General features: G+C 45.0%; 1 protein-coding gene across 1 annotated transcript in view; it reads left to right on the forward strand.

Moving 5' to 3' along the window:
- Nucleotides 1-23,868, forward strand: part of FOXJ2 (forkhead box J2) — a 584,760-nt gene that overhangs the window by 285,410 nt on the left and 275,482 nt on the right. The window lies entirely within an intron of this gene.

Genomic DNA, 23,868 nt, shown 5'->3' on the forward strand with positions numbered 1-23,868 from the left:
CATCGGCTAGGCGTGGTCGCCCAGCCTAAAACCTCGATGCCACTCATACCCTTACACACACCAAGCCACTCAAAAGGGACAGTAAATAGGTAATGAATAGGAGAGAATAGGTATAAAAACAATTAACACAACAAGCAGTATCACAAAAGGACACAGCTAAAAGCAAATGCGCCAAAGCGCAGAGGGAAAAAAAAGTGAGATCAACAGAAGTACACAAAACAAGACCTGGATCTCATTTAACCTGAGAACAGGTGGGGGGGGGGGAGCGCCAAAACGATGAACAACACAGACAGACACTGGAAAACCAATGGATAGGACCAACGCTTCGTTCAAAGAAGACCGAAGACTTAGAATTATAGTAGAAAGACATGAAATTTCAGGGCGTTAAGCCAGAGTGGCTCGCATTAGACCGCCACGCGAAAATCATGCTGAAAGAGAAATAACTCAGCATCGGCTAGGCGTGGTCGCCCAGCCTAAAACCTCGATGCCACTCATACCCTTACACACACCAAGCCACTCAAAAGGGACAGTAAATAGGTAATGAATAGGAGAGAATAGGTATAAAAACAATTAACACAACAAGATAAGACAATGATTTCAGAAAGACCACGCATGCGCCGAAGTTAGGCTTATAGCCCGCATTAGACCTTACTAGTGCAGTGTGGATGAACGCTGAGTACCAATCCCGAGACAGGGATGGAAGGTTTAGGAAGAGGTAAGGGAGGCCGGCACCAAGGTGCCTCAGGAGAACGATATAAAAAGTAACAGATAAGAACAGAGACAGATGTAACATCACCAGCAGTGGACCATACCGTACCAGAGCACTGTAACTCAGTGACACGCAGGGACAGCTGTATTCAAAGGAAAAAACAAAAGCATAAGTTATTAACACAAGGACGGAGATGGAAGTCCCCTTGTAGGGTTACTGGGCAGAGATCTGGGACAGATTAAAATCTGCAGCTTGAAGATCAAACCACAGGAAGGTGTGGCAGCGAGCTACAGAGAAGGGGAAATTGGGCAAGAAATAAATAAGGATAAACAACAGTTTGGAATCGGATTTAGGTGATACAGTAATGGAAAAAGAGCTAAACAGAGAAGTTTGGGGATACAGAACAGAGAAGATAGTACTGGGGGAATCAAAGACGGTAAAAGGACAACTTTAAATAGCTAGAGAAATGAGAAAAGAAACGAGATGCGAGACCCAGGAGCGAAAAGAGGAAGGAACTATTTCACATCAGTGTGTTTTAAAACTCCAGCTACAGAGAATAGAAAGAAAGAATGACTTGTCAGCTTAGGGAAAATAATGAGGGAAAGAAAACAGGGGCAAAGAACAAGGGGAAAGAGGCAGGAAAAGCAGCAGCAAGAGCAGACTGAGGAAATGTAGAAGAAGGGAGATAGAGTGGGAAAGAAACAGAGTAGAGTGAGAGGAAGAGGGAAGATAGAGAGGGAAAGAAACAGAGTAGAGTGAGAGGAAGAGGGAAGATAGAGAAAGCGCTGGATTTGGACGCATGATATGGGAATATATATATATCCCCTCTGCGGACAAAGACAGCGTAATAAAAGGGAGAGGAAAGTGTTCGAGATCAGCAAACGGCGGGCACCAATGTTTTTTTGATATCCCCTCTATCCCGGGAAGAATTGCCCCTCTCCCATGGTGGACACTAGTCCAAACGGGCGAGGGGAGTCCTCCAGAAGGCTGTGAATATATTGACTAAACATGACCTCTTTTATCTGACTCCTGATACCCATGAGTAGCAGGAAGTGAATAAGTATCCTATCCATACCTAATTAGGACTGAAAAGATTGAGCATTCTACAAGTCCTGAGTCCAGAAGGAGAGAGGACAGGTGGTATAGAGATAGATATTCTTACCAACACAGTATAAGGCAATCAGGCACATCAATCTGATTTCAGAGATCAAACGGGCAGCATACCGGAGGAGTCTGAACAGACTCCAAACTCCTCCCAATTTTACTCTCTTTATATACACTTGAGTTCATTGAAAACTAATGCATTTTCATTAATTCTAATGGCCAAGTTGTTTATCCCAAAGTCATTAAACCACAATCTCTGGTACCACCCCTATTTCAACAGAAAATTTCCCCACTCCTGCACCTGTCATGATGTTTTTCAGATAAACACTTTCTTCTAAGATTGGGTAATTCCACTCTATAACTGTCACTTCAGAGTTTCCATTTTGTTTTCACACTTCTTTGCCCTTTCTTTTCCACTTTAGGCTACTCAGGTCAGGCTTATAAAACTAGGCCAAACTTTTCCAGTTATGCCAACCATCAGAGTTTTGACTTGGCTAATGTCTCTAGTAGCCTGGACTCTATGGCTCAGCCCTCCACCATTCCAGTGGGGGGGGGGCTCTCTGGCTGTATTATATCTTATCACTTCCCAGAAACCTGGAAGTGTGCCGTTCAGTGCCCAGCTTTAAGGATCTTCCTGTCCAATGCCTACAACCCTAAAACACACCTTGGTAGAGATTAGAAAGGCGCTTCATACTCCCTTTATTATTGTTGGGGAAAGAGCAGCGGCCAACACAGACTACAGTAAGTCTGGAACCTCTACAAAGGGTGGGGTTAGTCTCCAATAATTGGAAACTGGCTAAAAGTAATGCATGACCCAGCTGACAGTAGCAATTTGGGGAAGCAGCCAGGGGAAGACCGCGTGTGGACAGAAATGCTGCCGAGAAGGGCAGACAAAAAATTTAGAGATAGAGAAACATAAATCTCATCAGCGTTAAGGGAGGACCCTCGCATCAGTCCACCATTGAGAATATGTGGATAAAACAGTTGTACCAGTCCGGAGACATGAAACTGGAGTTTACAGGTGTGAAAAAGATAAGGCAGCGAGTTAGGTAGATTTAGGAGCAATATAGTTGACAGAAGACAGGCAGCAAAAGGTTAAAAAGAATACACGTGTAATGACTGTTTGACTTATACCACTTCAGCATGGGACATGAAGAAAAAACAAAAGGAAAAATTGCTTTTAAAGTTGCAGTGTGTCTATGCAACAGCAGCAGTACAGGGCTGGATTGACAAGCCAGCCAAGCTTGGCATGACCTTGAGACTGTTACACAGTGCTTGTTAAGGAAAAAATGAAACAAATAAATGCTATCAGTTAAAATGAGAAAAAAATGTTTGGAAGTCTAACACTTCTGTGGCCAATATTAATCAAATTAAAAGTGAGGCAGATCCTAATCCCAGAGGGAATAACCATCCTCTGCTACCAAAAAATATTAGAGATGGCAATTTAAGCAGCTGACTGCAGGACTCCCAGACTAACCTTCATGGCAGTGTTACTTTCCTAACGTTACCAAAGCAGCCATTCTGCAACTGGTGACTTGCCAACCACATCACAGCCTGGTCAACGTTTGCTTCATCGATGAAGATGCAAGTCTGTGCCTGAAAGCCGTGAGCCTGGGAAAAAGGTGAGAGAAGAGGGTGAGAGAGGGACAGAAATTTATCTTCAGCTGTTTCACTTGCTTCTAAATATCAGCTTTTATTTTTATAGTTTGGGGACTTTGTCAGTTTGTCAGCAAATCTGGGAGCTAGACTCAAATCTGCTTGTTTTCCCAATCCTAATTCCAGAGTGCTAAATAAGCCATATATTGTTCCATAGGAGACAGGGTAGTTCTGTTTTGCTCCAACACATGACAAACTCTAAAATTCAGTGTTTACCTATTGCATAAAAGAGCCTGGCAGTCAAAGTTACACACATGCTGCATAACACCTAAACCACAACTTTAAGCTCAGCTGTAGATGCAGTTTATGTTCAATCAGCAGGACAGTGCTGTGCTTACTTAAAAGTACTTGAATAACTCAGCTGTTATGAAAAGAACAGAGTGAGGCTGGAAACTCTCTAGGAAACGGCCACAGTTACAGTGAAAACTCACCAGATGTTTCCTTCCCCATTGTTCTGCCCAAATGCACTACAGGATCCATTACTGTGTTTATAAGTCAGCTCCCGCTGATAGCGTGAAACACAGCAAGACATCTTACAGATCTCCCTGGCTCTGAGTGTCCTGCTTATCCCTCCCCCCACCCCCACGGTGGACCTGTAGTACCCAGCACAGGTAGACAAACTGGTCCTTCCAGCCCACAGTGACTCCACCCCACTCTCTCCATGACTTTGACCCAGCCTACCTGCCCCCAAATGCACATCTGGGGAAAGGAGGGAGGAGCTGAGCAATGCCTAGAATCCGAGAACAACAGAGGCAAGTGGTTGATGTATCTTTCCTCCTGAGTGGCTATCCCTGCATGTCTCTTTACTCTGTGTCTTATCACAGGTCGGAATTTGAGTCGAGACGTTATAAAAGAGCGGGCTAGCAGGAAGACAGTGTACTGGGCCAGGCATTCAAGAAGGAAGGAAAAAAAGTCAGCCCAGCTTTTCCTAACCCTTTGCCCATGTCTCTGCTTGTACGCATTGCTGAGGTGTGACCAGCTCCCTAGTAGTGGCTACAGGGATGCATGGGCACTGCTGAGTCTCCTCAATTCTAGCACACACCTGTTTATGTATATTTAAATGATTTGCACACTGTCCACCATTCTATGCAACACACATGGCATAGTTCTTTCAAAATACACACACAAAACTCATTGAAACTATACCTTAAACCATCCTAAATTTATTATACGAGATAACTTAGGGTTAATCCCCCTTCTCTTTAACTGAAGCTCCAAAGGGTTTGCCCCAACTTTAGTTGCAGCCAAGAGCCATTCATTTGGCCCATCCCTGATAGTCTGACTGAGCTGCCAAAAGCTCTGGATGTCTGGTGGGTCTAGAACAGAATGTTAGCTGTCCGTGGTGCTGACTCATTTCATTCATGGCAGGTCTACAATGCACAGTCCCTGCCTGAGCTGTACAAGGTGCTAAGTGTTCCATTTCCCCCATGGTGGGGTCTATAATATATGGTCATTTTTTTTATACGAGTTCATGGTGTTGATGAATATTCTCAATTCACACTCTCCTGAAATATTAACACCAAATTCAGTCCCCCCCCCCCCCCAAAGAAATACACCGACCACTTATCAGGTATCCATATGAGTTAATTTATTGCATTTGTATCCTACATTTTCCCACCTCTTTGCAGGCTCAATGTGGCTTACAATAATCATGAATAGTGGAAATATATTTAGAAAATAAACATTTGATGTTACAGAAGGCTCTTGAGCAACATGATAGTGAAAAAAAAACATGATCTCAGTCAGCTGTAGTGTCTGCTCTAGGTACCGCAACACATAGGGTCAAAGGTCACCACGTTCTGCTCTTCACAACCATAGGTCATCAGAATCAGTCTATCCAGATTGTCTAGGGCGGGGTCCCATGATGTCTCCTGAGAAGATGGGAGTTTTCCACAGAAGCACGAGAAATCTGTGTAAAGTGCAAGATCATATTGGATGTTTCTTGGGTTACATCATGTGGTATTTTCATGAGAATGATATGTGGTGTCCTGGGCAGGTGCCACAGGTTGATGGATAGTGCAAGAACTCAGTCTGATGGACCTTCCCTCAGTCTCACTCAATTCCTTACCCAGTACAGATATGTAGGCTCTGGATGACCCAACCACCACATCAGGGACTTCCAGTGGAACAGACTCCACAAAGATTCCTGCAGAAGCGGACAACAAAAATCACACACAAATCCAGGTATATAAGCACAAATGCCTATACCAGACACCTAGAAAAGTCACACAGTTTGCCATATTCACACCCCCTTCTATGCAGAGTGAATCCTACCTTCCAGACAGAGCAAGGAGCTGCAGGTCTTCTCCAGCAAGATCCCCTCCGGAAGTGGAGAAAAAAAAAAAAAAGTGTGATGTCAGAGAGGAGAAAAACAAGTACAAAAATTCCATGGCCAACATCTGCAGGGAGTCACATTGCAGAGACGCAGCTGGTGGCCTAAGGGTTTTCATCCCCAGAGGGGGAGACTGAACACTTAATGGGTTGATCTCAAGCTGACCTGGAAACCAGGAGACTGAAGTGAGGGTTAGAGAGGGCAACAGACCCTGAGAAGTGTTCTGAGCTCGGCTTGTATTTTTAATCCTGTATTTTGTTACTTTCTTGTTGGATGAGTGTAGTTTGTTTGTTATGAGGTTCCTTTCATTTTATTCGTTTTAAATTGATATTATGAACTGCTTTGGTCTTGTCTGAAGGCAGCATATCGAGCCTAAACAAACACTGTGACCTCACAATAGGTCTCTATGACATCAAAAAAGCAGAAGTCAGAGGCTGTCTTCACAACCTTTTGTGTACCCAACAATGGGACCTGGAGGGAGATGGGGAGGGGGGAGGGGGAAGAAATGCAGATACAGACCCCGGACAAGGATGGGTTTGATCAGGGTATCTGTTCGGCCTTGATCTGGTACCACCGTCTCCCGCCCAGAGCAGATCAGTCGAGTGCTCAGAGCCTCGGTGCCCACAGTTAGGTTCATTTCCCCTTGAGAGAGACAGAGCGACAGCAGCCTGTCAGACACTATCAGGGCCACTGAGAGATCATCCAACCTCAGGAGTTTCCTTTAGGGTCTGGAAGCTGTGTGAGAGTTGTGCATCCTACACCTTCAGTCACATGAGGATGCCATGCAGCAGTCTGCTGCGATTCGGAAGGAATCAAGGAGAGCTGGGAAACAGGACCAAATGAAGTCAGATAGCTCAACTATTTTATACACCGCTTATCCTGCGTACAATGTCATCTCTTGTGACAAGAAGGGCTGTATTTGGATGCTTGCTCTAGATATTTAAAGGGGGGGGGGGTGAGACAGGTTCTTCTAGTGTGAAATAGAGGGGTTGATGAAAGATCAAGTTACTGCAGAGAGGCACCAGTGGGGGAAGGTGGGACATGGTGATGCCACACTATTGCCTTCAGTACACTGAGTTGTGTACCACCCTCCATGTACCCCTCCCTCCTCCACCTGACTCACCCAGTATCGTAGCTGTGATGTTCCAGAAGAAAGTTGTAGAGTCATCTGGTATAGGAACACTTGGGACAGAGATACATGGACCTGCACATAAACCAATTGTGTGGGGACAGGAAACACACAAGATCAGCCCCGTATCCCTTCCCAAGTTGCATTGATTAAAATAGCTGGGGACTGATATACCATGGGTCAGGTGATCCTGAGCTCGCATCCTGTTCCTCAGCTTGGTGCATTGAGTCAGGCAGTTGGAGATTGGTGTACCAGTGATAATTGAGAGCCCTAAGGAACCCAAATGGTGGCAATCAGATCATTTACCATACTTTACAACACAATATGTTTGATTCTCTAAAAGTACTCAAAACCAGCTAAGAACAGTGCCTGTAAGACTTATTCCACTTAATTTATCCAATAATGAAAAGTGATGAATGAGTGCAACAACACTATCTGATTGCCCTGACTCAAAACTTTTTTTTTTTTTTAGCAACCGACACTAAGGTATTAATAGTTACTTTGGTGCTATGCAAGCACTGGAATTCAAACAAAGATCCCAGATCCAGGTCTGAAGGTTCTAACCCCACAGGCATGAGATCTTGGATCCAGCTTGTTAATAGCAAAACTGGTAACAGATATAATCACAATTCATATCAAAGCAGTGTAGAATCAGATGACAGCTATGAGAAAGAAGAGAAAGTTGTGAATGTTCTTACCCCACTGGGATAAGATCCCAGATCCAGGTCTCAGGAAAGTATGTCCGCACTCTCTCCTGGATGGGAGAGCTGGACTGTCTGCCTTGTTGTGAACAAGGGCACAGTTGCTAGAAATATGTATGTGACAGTAGTCAGTTTCTGTACCTATAGAAAGAAAATTTATTATTGTTTCCCAACATTCAATATGCATTCTGATAATGACTGTAAGGCCCATCTGGTCTGCCCAATTTCCTTCCTGGTGGACCTCTGGCTTTCCCTTCTCTCCTTTGTTATCAGGATCCACTGAATTAGCCCCAGGCTTTCTTGAAAATTTACTACTGTTTTTTTAACTCAATGCCTGTATTGCAGTCTGCTCAAAGACTAAAATACTACAGATTTTTGGATTCGTATTGGGTAAATGAAACTTATTTGCACTTTAATTGGAGAGTGTATAAGTCATTACTGTTACTGCAGCACAATGATTAAGAAATACACACACTAATCGAGTACATTAAAGGAAGGCTATAGAAAAAAAGTAAAATATATATATTTATACATCATCACTGGTCAGGAATTACATCATTCAGGCCCTTATCACATCAGCTGGGAGGCCTGTTGCAGCAAAAGCCTGAAGCGTCCAGACCAGGAACAAGGTCTTTTCTGCATGATGCGTCCACCCACAGAATGAGCCCCAGAGTTCCACCGCAACAAGCCCCCTTTTTAAGCAAAAGCTTATCCAGAAATGTGCATGGGGATGCAGTCACACTCTCTCGGTTCAAGAAAACAAACCACTGGCCAGGTGAATCATTTACCGAACCTCAAGAGTACCCGCCCTCCCTTCTGCACAAGTTGGCTTCAGGGACATACATTGTTCTTGGGAGCTGCCTTATACCAGCCTGCTCTTTGAGATATACCAGGAAAGTCACTTTTGGGTCAAAGACAGGGAATTTTAAAAATGTATTATCGATTAAAGCAACACTGAAAAGCAATTTTTAATAATTTCCATCCCCCTCCCCCCCCCATGGTGGACCTGTAGTACCCAGCACAGGTAGACAAACTGGTCCTTTTTCCAGCCCAGTGACTCCACTCCACTGTCTCTCCATGACTTTGTTGTTCTCTGATTCTAGGCATTTCTCAGCTTCTCCCTCCTTTCCCCAGATGTGCATTTGGGGTCAGGTAGGCTGGGTCAGAGGCAAGTGGTTGATGTTTCTTTCCTCCTGAGTGGCTGTCCCTGCATGTCTCTTTACTCTGTGTCTTATCACAGGTCAGACTTTTGAGTCGAGACGTTATAAATGAGTGGGCTAGCAGGAAGACAGTGTACTGGGCCAGGCATTCAAGGAGGAAGGAAAAACAACACTCAGCCCAGCTTTTCCTAACCCTTTGCCCGTGTCTCTGCTTGTACGCATTCCTGAGGTGTGACCAGCTCCCTAGTAGTGGCTACAGGGATGCATGGGCACTGCCGAGTCTCCTCAATTCTAACACACACCCGTTTATGTATAATTAAATGATTTGCACATTGTCTGTTCACCATTCTATGCAACACACATGGAATAGTTTTCAAAATACATACACAAAACTCATTGAAACTATACAAACTATATAAATGAGAATTTAGGGTTAACCCCCTTCTCTCTAACAAGCTCCAAAGGGTTTGCCCCAATTTTAGTTGCAGGCAAGAGCCATTCATTCGGCCCATCCCTGATAGTTACTGTCTGACTGAGCTGCCAAGAGCTCTGGATGTCTTATTTCCCCCATGGTGGGTCTAGAACAGAATGTTAGCTGTCCATGGAGCTGACTCTGTGCATTATAGACCTGCCATGAATGAAACAGTCCCTGCGTGAGCTGTACAAGGTGCTAAGTGTTCCATTTCCCCCACGGTGGGGTCTATAATATATGGTCATTTTTTTAATACGAGTTCATGGTGTTGATGAATATTCTCAATTCACACTCTCCTGAAATACTAACACCAAATTCAGTCCCCCCAATGAAATACACTGACCACTTATCAGGTATCCATATGCCCGAGTCTTGATCTCATCAGTCAGCTGTAGTGTCTGCTCTAGGTACCGCAACACATATTATAGGGGCAAAGGTCACCATGTTCTGCTCTCCACAACCATAGGGCATCTGAACCAGAATCAGTCTATCCAGATTGTCCAGGGTGGGTCCCATGATGTCTCCTGAAAAGAGGGAAAGAGGGAGTTTTCCACATAAGCACGAGAAATCTGTGTAAAGTGCAAGATCATATTTGATGTTTCTTGGGTTACTTACATCATGTGGTATTTTCATGAGAATGATGTGTCCTGGGCAGGTGATGGATAGTGCAAGAACTCAGTCTGATGGACCTTCCCTCGGTCTCACTCAATTCCTTACCCAGCACAGATATGTAGGCTCTGGATGACCCCTCAACCAGACTCCACAAAGATTCCTGCAGGAGTGGACAACAAAATCACACACACAAATCCATGTATATAAACACAGATGCCAAACCAGACACAGCTAGAAAAGTCACACATACACAAGTTTGCCATATTCACACTATGCAGAGTGAATCCTCCTACCTTCGAGGCAGAGCAAGGAGCTGCGGGTCTTCTCCACCAAGATCCCCTCAGCTGTGGAGAAAAAAAAAAAAAAAAGTGTGATGTCAGAGAGAAGAAACACACCAAGTACAAATTCCATGGCCAACATCTGCAGGGTGTCACAGTGCAGAGACACAGCTGGCGGTCCTAAGGGTTTTCATCACCCAGAGGGGAGACTGAACACTTAATAGGTTGATCTCAAGCTGACCTGGGAGCCAGGAGACTGAAGTGAGGGTTGGAGGGGGCAACAGACCCTGAGAAGTGTTCTGAGCTCTGGAACACAGATAACTCTTATCGGTTCTTTCATGCATAGACTATTATAATACAGTTTCTTTTAGACTAAACTTTATAAATTCATCAGCCAGGATGCTTGTCAAGCGAAACATTTTGATCCAGTGATTCCGCTTCTTAGACCTCAACCAGTGAAGTCTAATAAGAGGAATCACTGGATCAAAATGTTTAGCTTGAAAAACATCCTGGCTGAGATAGAAACTCATTGGCCTTTAAAACATTGATGTTTCTCTGACCAGCTTAGACGGCTTGTATCTTTAATCCTGTATTTTGTTACTATCTTGTTGGATGAGTGTACTTTTCTTTCCTATTATGAGGTTCCTTTCATTTTATTCGTTTTAAATTGATATTGTGAACTGCTTTGGTCGTCTGAAGGCAGCATATCGAGCCTAAACAAACACTTTGTGGCCTCACAACAGGTCTCTATGACATCAAAAAAGCATTCAGAAGTCAGAGGCTGTCTTCACAACCTTTTGTGTACCCAACAATGGGTCCTGGAGGGAGATTGGGGGGGGGGGGGGGGGGGGGGAGGGGGGAAGAAATGCAGATACAGACCCGGACAAGGATGGGTTTGATCAGGGTATCTGTTCGGCCTTGATCTGGTACCACCGTCTCCCGCCCAGAGCAGATCAGTCGGGTGCTCAGAGCCTCGGTGCCCACAGTTAGGTTCATTACCCTTGAGAGAGACAGAGCGACAGCAGCCTGTCAGACACTATCAGGGCCACAGAGATCATCCAACCTCAGGCCGCCAGGTATCAGATATGAAAAAGATGAAGTAGTTTCCTTTAGGGTCTGGGAGCTGTGGGAGAGTTGTGCATCCTACACCTTCAGGTCACATGAGGATGCCATGCAGCAGTCTGCTGAGATTCGGAAGGAATCAAGGAGAGCTGGGAAACAGGACCAAATGAAGTCAGATAGCTCAACTATTTTACACACCTCATCCCACCGCTTATCCTGCGTACAATGTCATCTTTTGTGACAAGAAGGGCTGTATTTGGATGCTTGCTCTAGATATTTAGAGGGGAGGGTGTGAGACAGGTTCTTCTAGTTTGAAATAGAGGGGTTGATGAAAGATTAAGTTACTGCAGAGAAGCACCAGTGGGGGAAGGTGGGACATGGTGATGCCACACTATTGCCTTCAGTACACTGAGTTGTATACCACCCTCCATGTACCCCTCTCTCCTCCACCTGACTCACCCAGTATCATAGCTGTGATGTTCCAAGAGAAAGTGTAGAGTCATCAGCACAGACATCTGGTATAGGAACACTTGGGACAGAGATACATAGACCTGCAAATAAACCAATTGTGTGGGGACAGGAAAACACATGATCAGCCCCGTATCCCTTCCCATGTTGCATTGATTAAAATAGCTGGGGACTGATATACCATGGGGTCAAGGTGATCCTGAGCTCGCATCCTGTCCCTCAGCTTGGTGCATTGAGTCAGGCAGTTGGAGATTGGTGTACAGTAGTACCAGTGATAATTGAGAGCCCTAAGGAACCCAAATGGTGGCAATCAGATCATTTACTATACTTTACAACACAATATGTTCTCAATTCTCTAAAAACAAACAAAAATAAGTACTCAAAACCAGCTAAGACAGTGCCTGTAAGACTTATTCCACTTAATTTATCCAATAATGAAGAGTGATGAATGAGTGCAAACACACTATCTGATTGCCCTGACTCAAGACTTTTTTTTTTTAAGCAACCGACACTAAGGTATTAATAGTTACTTTGGTGCTATGCAAGCACTGGAATTCAAACAAAGATCCCAGATCCCGGTCTGAAGGTTCTAACCCCAAAGGCATGAGATCTTGGATCCAGCTTGTTTATATCTGTACCAGTTTTGCTATTATCACAATTCATATCAAAGCAGTGTACAGTCAGATGATAGCTATGAGAAGAAGAGAAAGTGTGAATGTTCTTACCCCACTGGGATGAGATCCCAGATCTAGGTCTCAGGAAAGTATGTCCTCACTCTCTCCTGGATGGGAGAGCTGGACTGTCTGCCTTGTTGTGAACAAGGGCACAGTTGCTAGAAATGTGTGTGACAGTAGTCATAGTTTCTGTACATATAGAAAGAAAAATTTATTATAGTTTCCCATCTAGATCTCATTGAGGGAGTCATCACAAAAGAGCTTACTAATCGAACATTAAAGGCTATAGAGGTTGACTCTGCTTGTTACTTTTGTGCTGGAGCCTGACAGGAATGCCGTATTAAGCCTTTCCTTGAGACACTTAGAAAATCTGTTTTTGGGCTCAAAAATTCGTATTTTTCCTGATCTCTCAAGGCCTACACAGATGAGACGGAGGGCCTTTTTGGAACTCCGCCCTAGGGTGGTGGCACTGGGAGCAACTTTTATATTACGTTTTCCTTGTTATTGTAATGTAATGCTAGAGGGTAAACAGTTTCAATTTGTAGACCCAAAACAGTTAAAACAATTTCTAGATGCTAGAGTGGAATTGAATGTTGTGTGCCCTCCCTAAATGCAGGCTGGGGTCGGAACCAGAGGTTGCAACCATTTAGTTCTTAATTATTGCTATATCTTTTATTTTAAATTCTAAGTTCTTGGATTCCAAAATTTCCTAAACTTGTGGACAGAAAGGCTGTTAATGATATTTCTCTTATTTTTGCCTTTTGTATAAATGCCGATTGCACTATTCACGTATTTGTGATGATATATGGAAATATATGAACAAATAAGAACATTAAAGGCTACAGAAAGTAAAATCATATATAATATATAACACATCACTGGTCAGGAATTACATCATTCAGGCCATTATCGCATCAGCTGGGAGGCCCGTTGCAGTGAAAGCCTGAAGCGTCCAGACCAGGAACAAGGTCTTTTCTGCACGATGCGTCCACCCACAGAATGAGCCCCAGAGTTCCACTGCAACAAAGCCCCCTTAAGCTAAAACTTATCCAGAAGTGTGCATGGTGATGCAGTCACTCTCTCGGTTCAAGAAAACAAACCACTGGCCAGGTGAATCATTTACCGAACCTCAAGAGTACCCGCCCCCCCCCTTCTGCACAAGCTGGCTTCAGGGACATACATTATTCTTGGGAGGTGCCTTATTCTCATTCCTTCCAGCCTGTTCTTTGAGATATGCAGGCAAGTAAATACAGAAGAGTTTAAAATTTATTATCTATCAAAGTAAGACTGAAAAGCAATTAATATTGTCCATCACAATGCCCCTCTCCAGGAGTCCACCTTTCAGTGAAGAAATGTTTTCTTATGTTGCTCTTGAGTTTTTCTCCTTGGAGCCCCACTCTGTGACCTCTTGTCCTAGGACAATGGCTTCCCACTCATTGTGGGTATCATGAAAACTGGACTTACCATCCATATTTCCAGTCTCAAGTGCTAGAGGCACATTGCTCACAGCTCTTTTGCCTCAGGGGTTGGGGAGGGTCCAAAGCCCAGCTCATAGAACTGTAGACCCGATTCTTCTCCTTGGGAGCCCAGGTCTCCCTCTTGGCCAGCGATGCATTAGGCCTGGCTTTCCTCCATCAAATACTAGGGTTACTCTGGGTTTAGCTTTTCTTCTCTAGGGACTAAGGTGCTCTGGACTATGTTTGCCAGGTACAAATGTTCTGTAGTTATATAGGATATTGTATTATCCCTGTTGTGTTACCTGCTTAAATGGTAATTAATGGTAATGTATAGTAATGTAAGAGCACTCCTAGCTTTATATTAGTCTAATACAGCACCTGCTATAAATGTAAAGTTGTCCTGGGGAGGGGGTAATGAAAACCAGATCCTACAGTGCCCGCTAGACTGTTAATGCACATGAAAGGCTCACTTTACTGGGTAGAGAAAAGCACAGCCCCAGAGAGCACCACCAAACCTTTCAGCCAGAGAATAGGAAATCACGGGCACAGCAATTCAATACAATTTAAAGAAAAACCTTCTAGCCCAAAGTTGTAAAACTAGTTAAGGAATAGGATAGACACAGCAAAAGAAACAGTGGGGTTTTTTTCCTCTCAAAGTTTTAGATGAGATATACTTGTAGAAGAAAAAGTTTAAGGACTAACAGCCTCAGTCCCTCAAACACAGGCAGACGGCTACTAAACCAAACCAGCTCTAAGAATCCCACAGGTTCAAGGTTAAGTGAAGCTCTGTCACTTACCCACCTGGATATACACTAATCACCCTTCCTCCTCTGTTATGCAAATGAAATGGCTCACTTCACTGGTAGAAAAAAAAAAAAACAGCCCCAGAGAGCACCCCCCCCTCCCCCAAACACTTTCAGCACAGAGAATAGGAAATCACGGGCACAGCAATTCAATACAATTTAAAGAAAAACTTCTAGCCCAAAGTTGTAAAACTAGCCATTTTAGTTTAAGGTAATAGGATAGAGCCACAGCAAAAGAAAGACCCTGGTGCTCCACAGCTTTCATCTGTGGGTGAGAAGGGGGAGATAGGTAAGAGTATCATGAGGAATATCAATAGAAATGAAACAAAAAAAAAAACATGGAAAAGAAAATAAGATACCACCTTTTTTTATTGGACATAACTTGATACATTTTTTGATTAGCTTTCGATATCTCCTTTCAAATGAGATATCGCACATTCCAGTCACCCAGCTTTGGACTATTTCTACCTGTTCAACCACCCTTCTCACCCCTGCATACAACTACCTCTCCTCAGATTCCCACTTCCTACAGCCTCCAGACTAAGAGTCTCTGTATCCGGAAGCAACATTTCTGAACATCTGTCTGTGAGTAAATTAGGATTTATTCAATAAAAGAGACTTCAGGTGATTTGATGTGCCAGGGTTATACTCCACGGCATTGAGGCCTCATGTAACAAGCCTCAATGGCCGTGATAGTAAAAGGGCAACCTTCGAAAGCTAATCAAAAAATGTATTAAATTATCTTATTTTCTTTTCCATGTTTTATTTTGTTTTGATTTCTATTGATAACCTTAAAATGTAAGAAAGGAGAAGGAATGATCTGTGTGGTTCAAAAACTTGGTCACATTATCTCAGAGTACTCACCACCCTACAGAATGGTTGTCCACATGGTAGTACTCATCAAGGTCTTCAAATGTCATTGTCCCAACAATTCTAGATATATAAAAACTTGTGGTGGTATTCATTGCAACACCTTGATGACAAAAGAAAGGGATAACTCGGTCTAATGATACAGACTCTGACCATGCAAATAGCCCCAGATCACTTAACCCTACCTGTGTCATCTTCCAGCAAGGATGCAGTCCCTTCTGTCTCAAAATAGAAACCATAGTTCTTCAGCTGAAAGATGGATATGTCCACCGTGGTGGAGAAACACCCAGTTCTGTCAGTCTGGAAGAGACATTCCAGTCATTCATTCTTTCCTTGGGGAAAGCATTGAAAAGACCAGAACTCCTGACCTATCATGCTACCTGAACCAAGGTTATCGACTCCCCCCTCCCCCAATGGAAAAGCCAGCAACAGCCTCCCCAGTTACTAATTCTGCCAACATCCTCCTTCCTGGTATTCACCTCCTTCTCTAAGCCCACCCCCAATATTACTTCTATTTCCCAGCCACATTCTTCCTTGCAATTCACTCACCCGTCCCCAGTAGTCATTACAGATATCACATTGTCCAGGATCACTGGCTGTATCCTCACCAGTCTCTTCATTCACAGCACCGCAAACCCTCCACGCTTCAGGTTTAAAGGTCTGCAATCAGTATCTTTTCACTGCAGTTCTCCTTTTCCAAATCTCCCCTGTACAGTTCAGTGAAACCAGATTCAAACTGCAGCTCTTTCAGCTCCGCCCCAATTAAGCTGCTCAGTATAGCTCACCTTCAACTAAGCTCTCCACCCAGCTTGGTTCAATTAGGTTTTCACCTGTAGTATAGGTTAGGAACACTGCTTCCACAATCTCAGTTCAATTAGCAACGTTTTCCTCATCAATTCAACTTAGCACTGTTTTCAACACAGCCAAACAACAACCTGTTTCCTTCCAATGTTTCAGTGCTTTTTCCAATGATTATACTCCTTATCGATACTTTAACTCAAACAACTCATCACAATGTAATCCATAACCAAGTTGTAACAAATTGTATTTCCATGCTTCATAATGTATTGTAAGCCACACTGAGCCCGCAAAAAGGTGGGAAAATGTGGGATACAATGCAATAAATGCAATTAAACAGTTCCATTCACCAGCAATATCTAAGTCACTGTCTCACTCTTAGACACCTCCCTCATTTGTCAGCACAAATCCTCCTGCCAGCCACCTACCGGGTCAATCCACCAAGTCTTCATTCACTCTCTCATGATCAGTTCATAACTCACTTGAAGAGCTCCCCACCAAGTACTCCATTCCCCTCCTCATTCTCTCCTTCTTCTACCCTCCCTCCAGTTCCATTCTCTCCTCCCCTCCCACATCTGATTCCATTTCCCAATCAACCCCCAGCTCCTCCCTTTCTTGCATAGAATCCTCTCCCTTCACCTGATCCCGTTGCTGCACTGCCTTCTGGGCTTTGTAGTTTCTTAGTTCCTGATTTCTCTGATGTTGCATTCCTTCTGGGTTTGTAGTTCTTAGTTCCTGATTTCTCCAGTGCTGCACTGCCTTCTGGGCTTTGTAGTTTCTTAGTTCCTGATTTCTCTGATGTTGCATTACCTTCTGGGTTTTGTAGTTTCTTAGTTCCTGATTTCTCCAGTGCTGCACCTGCCTTCTGGGCTTTGTAGTTTCTTAGTTCCTGATTTCTCTGATGTTGCATTACCTTCTGGGTTTTGTAGTTTCTTAGTTCCTGATTTCTCCAGTGCTGCACTGCCTTCTGGGCTTTGTAGTTTCTTGCTCCTCACAACCTGTGCCATACCAGAACCACCAGGACTTGTGGCACAAATTGATAATTACATCACCCTCCACGGGCTTGCCATACGTATACGTGAACCAAGAGGAGGAAAATCCAGAATTATAGAGGGAGAAAAACTGGCTCCTACACCCCCATCCTCAGGGTCCTACATGTCAATGTGTGTACATGCATGATTTATAGAAGGAAATTTCAGCTTTGGGCAAAATCAGGTACAGCGTAAAAGGAAAACCTCTTCGACTGCTGGATGGGGTCCTGGTGAGGGCAGAGTAACATACGGTGAAGGTCCCTGCTGTGTGCGGGTACATTATGTGTTTATATGCCCACATTTCATTTTATTGCATTTGTATCCCACATTTTCCCACCTATTTGCAGGCTCAATGTGGCTTACAGAGTCCTGTTATGGCATCTTCATCTGTGTTCATGTGTGTCCATATGTACATCAGGGTCTATGTCTGTGTGTCTGAATAAGTTGTTCTATGTCACAATACCATGATGTCATTTATGACAGCCTGGACCAATCCAAAACAGGATGTGCGATGTCATCAGTGACACAGTTATGGAGAAGTTTAAATAAACCATAGCCGCATCCTAGGTTTTCGGAAAGAGCCCAATTTAAATAATATCGAAATGAAACGTCTGTGCGGAAGACACAGCAAAGTAATGAACGGCAGCAGCCCTCACACAGGACACCCCTAGCTTACTTCTGGAGGCCTGTGTGTGAAAGCGGACGCTGTGATGTCACATACCTGGAGCTCGATGATATGATACTGAAGAAAAAGAGCGAGAAGCATATTCATTCAGAATAGAACTCAGTTATGGGGAAGGAAAGAGAGCCGGGGATTAAAACTCTGTCATTGACTTTCTGGGGGGCAATTCTCTAAAGTCCCCTACAGGAGAATTGAATCATGGACAAGCTATGGACGTAATCTACTTAGATTTCAGCAAAGCTTTGACACAGTTCCCCACGGGAGGTCTTAAATAAACTGGAAGGGCTGAAGATAGGACCCGAAGTGGTGAACTGGATAGGAACTGGTTGACGGACAGAAGCCAGAGGGTGGTGGTGAATGGAATTCGCTCGGAGGAGGGAAAGGTGAGTAGTGGTGTGCCTCAGGGATCGGTGCTGGGACCGATTCTGTTCAATATATTTGTGAGTGACATTGCCGAAGGGGTTAGAAGGTAAAGTTTGCCTATTTGTGGATGATACTAAGATCTCCAACAGAGTGGACACCGGGAGGGAGTGGAAAACATGAAAAAGGATCTGAGGAAGCTAGAAGAACGGTCTAAGGTTTGGCAATTAAATTCAATGCGAAGAAATGCAAGTGGTGCACTTAGGGAATAGAAAACCCTCGGGAGATGTATGTGTTAGGCAGGGAGAATCTGATAGGTACGGACGGGGAGAGGGATCTTGGGGTGATAGTATCTGAGGATCTGAAGGCGATGAAACAGGTTGACAAGGCGGTGGCCATAGCTAGAAGGTTGTTAGGCTGTATAGAGAGAGGTGTGACCAGCAGAAGAAAGGAGGTGTTGATGCCCCTGTATAAGTCGGTGGTGCGGCCCCACCTAGAGTATTGTGTTCAGTTTTGGAGGCCATACCTTGTGAAGGATGTAAAAAGAATTGAAGCGGTGCAAAGAAAAGCTACGAGAATGGTAAGGGATTTGCGTTACAAGACGTATGAGGAGAGACTTGATGACCTGAACATGTATACTCTGGAAGAAAGGAGAAACAGGGGTGATATGATACAGACGTTCAAATATTTGAAAAGTATTAATCCGCAAACGAACCTTTTCCGGAGGTTGCGAAGGCGGTAGAACGAGAGGACATGAAATGAGATTGAAGGGAGGCAGACTCAAGAAAAATGTCAGGAAGTATTTTTTCACGGAGAGAGTAGTGGATGCTTGAATGCCCTCCCGCGGGAGGTGGTGGAAATGAAAACAGTAACAGAATTCAAACATGCGTAGAATAAACATAAAGGAATCCTGTTCAGAAGGAATGGATCCTAAGGAGCTTAGCCGAGATTGGGTGGCAGAGCCAGCTGGTGGCGGGAGGCGAGGATAGTGCTAAGCAGACTTATACGGTCTGTGCCAGAGCCGGTGGTGGGAAGCGGGGCTGGTGGTTGGGAGGCGGGGATAGTGCTGGGCAGACTTATACGGTCTGTGCCAGAGCCAGTGGTGGGAGGCGGGGCTGGTGGTTGGAGGCGGAGATAGTGCTGGGCAGACATATACAGTCTGTGCCAGAGCCAGTGGTGGGAGGCGGGGCTGGTGGTTGGGAGGCGGAGATAGTGCTGGGCAGACTTATACGGTCTGTGCCCTGAAGAGGACAGGTACAAATCAAAGTAGGGTATACACAAAAAGTAGCACATATGAGTTTGTCTTGTTGGGCAGACTGGATGGACCATGCAGGTCTTTTTCTGCCGTCATTTACTATGTTACTATGTTACAGTTAGGTGCTTAGTTTAATTCTGTAATAGCAGAAGTGCCTAACCTCGATGGCTGACATCAATGCTTGTGTCATTGATAGGTCATTTATAGGTCTAACTGCCTACAATTAGACTTGTACACCTGAGCCTATTTAACATGTCCCTCCGAAGTTCACACTCTCCTTGATCTTGCACGCTCTGCAATTTGACAGAACAACTTCTACAATACTAACTACGGGCAGTTACCAATTATAAGCTATTGCTCATTAATACCAATGATCAGCTCATTGTATAGGGTTGTGTGCACAACTGAGCAATTCTGTAACTTGCACACTCAAATTCCTGCTCTAGATGCAAATTTGGGAGTGGAACTTCCTCAAAATTAGGTGCTTTACCTCCCTGTGCTTCTGTCACTTTCTCTTCCTACTCCAGCAGGGTAATAAAAGCAGCCTGTTTCCTTTCTGTCCTCTGGAATGTGTACGTAAATAAGTATTGCCATACTGGGAAAGACCAAAGGTCCATCAAGCCCAGCATCCTGTTTCCAACAGTGGCTAATCCAGGTCACAAGTACCTGGCAGAAACCGCAACATTCCATGTAGAACCCCAAAGAGCAGCAAGATTCTAGAATTCTAAAGAATAACAAGATTCCATGCAGAATTTCAAAGAGTAGCAACATTCCATGTAGAACCCCAAAGAGTAGCAAGATTCCATTCAGAATTCCAAGTACATCCTATATAATAAAACGCACCTCCAACGTTCTGAAGCTGACTCTGTGGCAGTAAAGCCTGAAGCATTCGTGCTCTCAGAAAGGATGCATCCATCTCATGAATTGACGTCACGTACTTCCGGGTACGTCACACGCAAAAGCTGACCAACCAGAGGTGGGAAGGCGGACGCACAGCGGCGAATGGATCGATCGTTCAGTGGGCCTGCCAGCTGAGCTGTGCACGGCAGCGGAGGTTGGCGGTTGGCGGAGGGCCAGAGATTTGGCCGGTATCTATTAGGGGCAGGGGAGAAAGCGCTGGGTGGCTGGGAAGGGGGGGGGCAGGGGAGAGAAGAGCATCGTGGGTGGCTGGAAGGGGGGGCAAAGGAAAATGGAGAACTGGGTGGCTGGAGTTGGGGCAGGGGACAGAGGAGGAATCGCTGGGTGGTGGAGGTGGGGCAGGGGAGAGAAGAGCATTGTCGGTGGATACCGGAGGGGGCAAGGAAAAGGATAATTGCTGGTGGCTGAAGGGGAGCAGGGGAGAGAGGAGAATCGCTGGGTGGCTGGAGGGGGAGCAGGGACAGAGCAGACACACTTCACACCCAGCAGTCTCACTCTCTGTCACTACACACCACACGTGCACATTCACTCTCTCTCACACATAGTCACTTTCACACACACTCTCTCAACATACACACTCCCGACAAAAACCTTGCTAGCGCCCGTTTCATTTGTTGTCAGAAACGGGCCTGATTTACTAGTACGTACATAAGAGTTGCCATACTGGGAAAGACCAAAGGTCCATTGAGCCCAGCATCCTGTTGTCCAACAGCGGCCCAATCCAGTCACAAATACCTGGACTGGCTCCCTGCACCCCAGAGCTGGCTGCACATCATCTGACAAACTGGGGACTCTTGACATTTGAGTCGTGGACCAGCAGTGAGCATAGGAAAGGTTCCCACTTTTCATAATCCCTGCCCCCATCTCCTTATCATGTCGTTTTCTAGGGATAAAGTTTCTATTACACAAAGGACTCCAGTATTTTTTTCATAATCACCAAAACGTTTTATTGTATTGCAATGCCCACTAACCTCATTAGCACTGCTACCTAATGTTAAAACCTCACACATTCATTCCTCCACTCACCTTGCACACCTGTATTGAATACAAACCAATTGTTTTTACATTTTAAAACTGTATACTTATGCTGTTTCGTATTTTACTTATGTTTTACAATACTTATACATTATATCATGCTCAAGGATCAGAACTCAGTCCTGCCAGCTAAATAGTCCTTTTCCTACAGACGCCACGCCTTCCGCTTGGTCGCTGTAAACGTGTTTACACGTAAACACTGGATGGACTGCTCTTCGATGGAAAAACACTGTGTGTCTATTGACCCTCCGTTGACTGGTTAAATACCACCACCTCCAATCATCTGTGTGCTCGATGACTAACTCAACAGTCCACCATATCTGTTTCATATTCTGCCGGTTCCCCAATGCAGGAGCGCATTTCACAAATCTTCTCAGGAGGAACCACCATCACATTTCTTCTACGCATTAAATGGCTGCATGCCAGATTGAAACTCCCTCAGGGCTGAGCCACAGACACCGCACAGGAAAAAATACTGGAGTCTTTGTGTAATAGATATTAAAAGTCACTCTGGAATCAAGAGAGTTATCCCCTAATTAGTAATTTTGTTGATACAGTTTTCTCCCAGGGTCACGATGCAAAAAGTCACAGAGGAGAGACCGTGTTTATTAATAATCTGTCCCTCCGTTCTCACTTTTCTTCTCTTCTTTGGTTTCATTCTCATTCGGAGGCAGGGGAGCGAAGGGAATGGCTGGGTGGGTAATGGATGGCTGGGGGGCAGGGGAGCGAAGGGAATCGCTGGGTGGGTATGGATGCTGGGTGGGCAGGGGCACAAAGGGGCTCACTGGGTGGGTATGGATGGCTGGAGGGGGGACAGGGGAGCAAAGGGAATCGCTGGGTAGATGGGTATGGATGGCTGGAGGGGGGACAGGGGAGCAAAGGGAATCGCTGGTAGGTGGGTATGGATGGCTGGAGCGGGGGACAGGGGAGCAAAGGGAATCGCTGGGTAGGTGGGTATGGATTGCTGGAGGGGGGACAGGGGAGGCAAAGGAATCGCTGGGTGGGTGGGTATGGATGGCTGGAGGGGGGACAGGGGAGCAAAGGGAATCGCTGGGTAGGTGGGTATGGATGGCTGGAGGGGAGCAGGGGAGCGAAGAGAATCACTGGGTGGATATGGATGGCTGGACGTGGGGCAGAGGAGCAAAGTGAGGGTATGGATGGCGGCGGGGGGGCAGGGGAGAGGAGAGAATCGCGGGGGGGTATGGATGGCTGGAGGGGGGCAGGGGAGAGGAGAGTTGCTGGACATGGATGGAGGGAAGGGAGATTGAGGAAGGAGATGAGATGAGGGGAAAAGGAAGAGAGGAGAAAAACTGCACATGGATGAAAAAACTAGGCAGAAGCTGGATCCACTGGACAGTCAAGTCTGTGGAGGACAAGAAATGAAGAAGAAGGAAGGAGGAAAGGAAAGAAATAAATGGAAAGGAAGCCCCGGAAACGGAAGTTAGTTAAGAGGACAGATAGCAGCAGAATCAGATTACTGGGCCAGCATGATCAGAAAAACAAAGTCACCAGACAACAAAGGTAGAAAAAAAATCATTTTATTTTCATTATAGCGTTTGGAATATGTTCACTTTGAGAATCAGGTGCTCAACATTAAAAGTTTATATTTATTATTTACTTATTTATGGCATTTTATCCCACATTAAACATGAATTAGATTGGAACCTGGATATTTAATTTTTTTTTTCCTGGAGTAATGCATTGCCCCCGCCCCCCAGGCTCTCTCCCCAGCTATAGCCAGCTCTGCAATTGGGGTGGGGGGGCGCAAGAGGTGGACCGGGGAGAGAGCCTGTTTTTAAACATTTACCCAGCACACCACTGACTATATCCATAACAAGTGCAGGACGCCTTGCTGAGCATTCAGGGAACTCTTCCCTACTGTGGGGAGATGGACACACAGGAACTGGTCACCCCGAAACCTTAACACCATCCATCACACCTCGAAAGGAACCAGTGACAGCTGATGGTTAGAAAAAAAAGCCAGACGCCTCAGTATTTACCCTCACCTTGATCCTGGGTCAGGGTGACATTGAAGCAGGTGTGAAAGCTACAAGGGACCCACTTCCTTAAGCAGGAGCCCAGAGGACTAATATGGGAATTGGATGGACACCTCAGAGCAGGACTGTACCTCCACCAGAAACAATTTTAACTCAAAAGTCTTCACCAGAATTATTCTGAGCATCAGAACTTCATTACAGAGTTGCACAGTTGAGTAGTTTTGCATGATCTCCCTCCTTGGGGAAAGGAGCCCCCGTGAAAAAGCATGACCCAGTGAACCCTGAGGAGTGTCAGGCCCTAGTTT

This window comes from Microcaecilia unicolor, chromosome 14 (assembly GCF_901765095.1).
Source record: "Microcaecilia unicolor chromosome 14, aMicUni1.1, whole genome shotgun sequence".
Taxonomy (NCBI): domain Eukaryota; kingdom Metazoa; phylum Chordata; class Amphibia; order Gymnophiona; family Siphonopidae; genus Microcaecilia; species Microcaecilia unicolor.